This window comes from Mus musculus, chromosome 10, assembly GCF_000001635.26.
Source record: "Mus musculus strain C57BL/6J chromosome 10, GRCm38.p6 C57BL/6J".
NCBI lineage: Eukaryota > Metazoa > Chordata > Mammalia > Rodentia > Muridae > Mus > Mus musculus.
In genome coordinates, this window is record NC_000076.6 from 61,154,791 (window position 1) to 61,160,379 (window position 5,589).

The window sequence follows — 5,589 nt, forward strand, 5'->3', positions numbered from 1 at the left end:
TTAAAAACATGTTTTATGCTTATAGATATAATTTTGCCAGGGAAGCTGCACGTTATGGTGTACTCGTGCATATGGAGTGTGTATGTGTATGTGTGTGTGTGTGTGTGTGTGTGTGTGTGTGTGTGTGTGTAGATGCAGACAACAGCTAACAGGAAGACATTCTCCCCTTCCACCTATGTGAGTCCCAGGTATCTAACTCTGGCAGCAGACACCCTTAATTGCTGAGTCATCTCACCAGCCCCTCAAAATCAAATTCCTACAAACTTCAGTGGGAAAGTCTCTCTCTCTCTCTCTCTCTCTCTCTCTCTCTCTCTCTCTCTCTCTCTCTCTCCCTCCCTCTGAAGGGTCAATGATTTATCTATGAAGTAAGTTGATGGTAGGCAGGTAAATAGGGGAGAAACCACATGATTATATCATTCGATTCCAAGCAGGAGCCCCACAGATATAATCCCTGAAGAAATCTGGATGATTTGACATTTATCTAGCATCCTGAGAGGCTACCCTCTTGTGTGACAAGGCTTGGTATGGCAGAAGAGAGGGAACACACAGTCAATGAGGGTTGTCTTGCTAAGTATATAAAAGATCTCTCAGATAATGCCTGGGGGCAGCCATTAGAACAGTTGACTGAGCCTAGGACACTGCCTGGAGTCTCTTTCTGCCCTGGGAGACGTTGTTGCAGAGGGAGAAGCTCTTGACAGTTGAGTCTTTCTTTGGCTCTCCAGGGAGATAAGGAACCTTCAGAAGATAAAGCCCCTCCTTAGGCTTTGAAGGGAAGGAGGGCAGAAGATGGGAGGACAGAAGCACCAGGGTTCTTCCGTTCAAAGGACTCAGCATGTCAGAGCCGTAAAGACTCCAGGAGGATTGTCACACAACCAATAACATGCTATTATCACAAAGAGGAGAGCTACTCATGCAGTCCAGACAGAGACTGCGATGTCTTGGTGACTCAATTACTATGTGAGTAGTCCTGTTATGAGGCATGTAATCTTCCAAACCTACAAAATAGGCAATTTCTTGGGCTGGAGAGATGGCTCAGTGGCTAGGAATACTTGCTGCTCTTGCAGAGGAAATGAGTTGGTGTCCAAGCATCCACGTCAGGCAAATCACAACTGTTAACTCCAACCCCAAAAGATCAGATGGCCTCTGATGGTCTGTATATACACACCACATACACACACACAAAGTACATCTTTAAGAATTAAGAGTTGACAGTATATCAAACACAGAATATGGGTAGCTTGCAACACTGTAATTCTATTTCTTTCTGGAAGAGTAAATAATGAAACCAGCCCTTCCTCCACTCCAATCAATCAATCAATAAAATGCCATGGCTGAACATGATATACCCTTGTAACCCCAGCACTTAGGAAGTTGGGGCAGGAGGATCACAAGTTTGAGGCCAGTCTTGGCTGCATTGTAAGTGTCAAGCCAGCCTGGACTATACATTAGACTCCTTTAAGACAAACAAACAGTCGGGCGTGGTGGTGCACGCCTTTAATCCCAGCACTTTTGAGGCAGAGGCAGGCAGATTTCTGAGTTTGAGGCCAGCCTGGTCTACAGAGTGAGTTCCAGGATAGCCAGGGCTACACAGAGAAACCCTGTCTCGAAAAACCAAAAAAAAAAAAAAAAAAAAAAAAAAAGACAAACAAAACAAAAGCAACAAAACAAACAAAACCTTGCTTTTTGAATTGTGAAGTGAAGCTAACATTTTGGATCCTTTGGCCAAAATGAACGATGCACACAGGTGAGCATCATAAGGTGCTGCATTCTGCCCCAGAGTCCAGGCCCAGCCACATAGCTGTTCCTTGTGTTAACTTGGGGATGTGTGGTATATGGTTTTGATGCACCATTTCCCCTCCATGGGTTTCAATTCCCTCATCTCAAAACTGAGTGTATTGGTACAAGTCGATAGTCCTAACATTTGGAGAGCTGAGGCAGGAGGCTCAAGTTGCACAATGAACCCCTGTCTTACTCCTTCTACCACCACCACCAGTCAATCAACCAATCAATCAATAACAACATGATTGAGTAGAAAGGGGAAATTACTCTCCATGTCTGTAGTCCAGACTTCTCTGTGGCTACTTGGCTCTCACTTCTCAGAGGTCTCTATTTGACAACTCCACGTTCCTAGGAAGGACTGTCTGCCTTGCAATTATTTGTTGGAGAAGCATGTCCTGGTTCTGCTGGGAAGATGAACAATATAGACAGATGCCCTGAGAGACCAGGCAGGCTGCCTGCCTTGTTCGCACAGACAGAGCCTACCGAAGAAGCCAGAGTAATCTAAGTCCTGGGTAAACAGAGACCAATAGAATCATTGCAAATCTGTGTGGTGGTTTGAATATGCTTGGCCCATAGGAAGTGGTACTGATGGGAGGCATGGCCTTGGAGAAAGTATGTCAATGTAGGGGTGGGCTTGAAGACCCTCCTCCTAGCCATGTGGGAGACAGTCTTCTCCTGTTTGCCTTCAGAACAAAATATAGAACTCTCAGCTTTTCCAGCACCATGCCTGCCTGGATTCTGCCATGCTCCTGCCTTGATAATAATAAACTGAACCTCTAAACCTGTAAGCCAGCCCCAATTAAATTTTGTCCCTTATAAGAGTTGCCTTGGCCATGGTGTCTCTTCACCCTATCTAAGATCCCTGGGCTCATAATTTCTCCTGGTATGTTCCAGTAAAACCTGTTTCCAGGGTGACTCAGAGGGACTGGAGTCACAGAGAGCAAGACAACAGCACAGTTCTCCCGTTCAGAAGTCAGGAGAGTCAGCAGCCAGCCATTGTTATAAGATGACTAGCATCTCTAAGACTGAAAGCAAAAACTGAGCATGTTTAGAGAGAGATGGGAAGACTGGCACAAGTCTGTGTCGCAAGTTCCAGGCTACCCAGGGCCACATAGTGACACCCTGTCTTTAAAAAATAAAAAAATAATAATAAAAATGCTGAGCCGGGCGTGGTGGCGCACGCCATTAATTGGGAGGCAGAGGCAGGAGATTACTGAGTTCGAGGCCAGCCTGGTCTACAAAGTGAGTTCCAGGATAGCCAAGGCTATAAAGAGAAACCCAAAACAATAAATAAAAATTTAAAATATGCCTAGGAAGATGGCTCAGTCAGTAAAGTACTTGCCATGCAAGCCTGAGGATATAACTCTTCGATTCCCCAGAACACACATGAACACACTGGACACGGGCAAGAGGGATGACTTGAGGATAAGAGCTCCAGATGCTGATGCAGAGGATCCGGGTTTGATCTCCAGCACCCATGTGGCAGCTCACAACCAGCCATAACTCCAGTTCCAAGGGTTCCAACACACTCTTCTGGCTTCTGGCAAGCACTCATACGGCTCACAAACACACACCCAAAACATCCATGCCCATAATATAACTGCTTCATAAATTAAATTTTTTTTTAAAAAAATGCTAGAAATAGTAGTTTATGCATATAGTCCTCTACTGGGTGGGGCAGAGACAGAAGGGTTCCTGGAGCTAGGCAGCCAGCTAGCTTAGGACATTCAGTGAGCTCCAGGTTTGGTAACAGACGGTCTCACAGAGTGATGTAAGAACAGTTGAGAAAGATGTTCAAGGTTGAACACTAGTCTGTATACACGCACACACAGAGCACAAAATTAAATGTGGAGAATTTTCTCCAGAACTTTTATTTTTTTTAAGTCTAAAGTCAGTTCCTCTCCTCGCTGAGCGGCAGTGACCTAAACAGGGATCCAGGACCATCCCAGCTGAGCATACAGACCACTAAGGACTAGCCAAGCAGAGGCAGGCAGGCAGGCAGGCAAGCGAGGCTCTGGCTGAGCAAAATGCACTTGTTCAGCCACTGCTCAGGGAAGAGTGGCTAGAGACAAGACCAGAGGAGGGCCTGACATGCCGGGTCAGCAGTCTCAGATGTGTAGGGCCATATATGACCACTGCACTTGCCTTCAGGAGCCCTAGGTAGGTCAAGTGACCTGCCATCTGGGAATGTAGGCCACAGATTCAATCGTCCATTCATTCAACAATTAAACGGCCAAGTGTCAACATCTTGGGTGTGGAGTGTATGGTTGAGCAAGCCAGATCTCTGCTCCTGCTTGGGTGGGAGGGGAGAGATAAACATAATAAATCATGCTTATTGATTCTGTATCATGTGTTACAGAGTTCTGGGGCTGTTGGAAAGAAAGCAGAAAAGAGTGGGAAGAGAGGATATGGCTTAGTGCTGAAGATCATGGACACTGCAGCTTTACATAGACAAGGGGAGACAAGCAACATGGTCCACACCTTTTCATCCCAGAGCTTGGGAGGCAGAGGCAGGCGGATCTCTGTGAGTTCAGGACCAGCCTAGTCTACAAAGGGAGTCCAGGACAACCAGGGCTACACAGGGAAACCCTGTCTCAAAAACCAGAGAGAGAGAGAGAAGAGGAGGGGATCGGCATGTAGATTTTCCAAGGCAAGATAGAAACCCTCCATAAATCCTCTCAATTTTATTTTACTAATCTATATTATTTATTAGTTGACTATTTTAAGACAGCATCTCATTGTTTTATTTTAGTTTTTTATTTTAGTTTTTTATTTTAGTTTTGGCAACGCTGGCAATCCCGACCAAAGACTCACACGTGGCAAGCAAGTACCTCATGCCCGCACAGCAAGGACTGATCAGCTGAGCTATCTCCCCATCCCTACCTTTAACTTACTGCAGCAGAACGGGGGCCTCGCCCTTAGCCATCAAATTTCTGGTTTTATGGTTTCCCGTAAGTCAGCATCAGTAGGCAGTAACCAACAGGGTGTTGTCTGGTGCTGATGGTGAGACCATCAGGGGATTATGTATGCCCTTGGCAATCCCAGTGTTGAACTCCTAACCCTCAGGTTTCCAGATTGTAATTACTAGAAAATGAAATCACTGGGGGACCTCGTGTAGTAGTCTCTGGACAGGCTAGGTGCCTTGCCCCAAATGACTGATGTCCTTAGGAAGAGGTAACTGATGGTCAGCAAGATGGCTCAGCAGGTAGAGACACTTGTTACTCATGCCTGACAGACTGAGTTTGATACCTCAGAGCCCATGTAGAGGTAGAAGAAGAGAATCAACTCTATGAAGTTGTCTTCTGACTACATGCACCCCCATCCCCTAACACACACACACACACACACACACACACACATACCCCATGCATGTGCACACACAATAACCCTTTACTTAAGCTAAATTTTAAAAAGGAGAAATTTGAACAGATGTGAAATGGAGCTGTTGGGTTTCCTAAGATAAAAGCATTAGATTATTGGCAATTCACCGAGAGCTAAGAAAGAAATAGGAAAGCTTTCTCCCCTGCCTTCAGAAGCGCCTACACCTTCCCAACACCTTGACCTTTAGCCTCAAGAGTGGTGAGACAATAAGTTTCTGTTTATTCATTGCTATTTTATCTCAGCATCCTACTTAGCAAACAAACAGACCTAGATTTTCAGGCTGCACAGCTGGTTTTGTCCTGAATGATCTCGTGTTATTTATTTCCAATGATCACGTGCTATAAATGTCTACAACACAAGGGTGTAGGGGGTGGGGATCTTTGAGAAGCAATTAGGCCATCGGAGCTCTGCTCTCAGGAGTGAATTCCT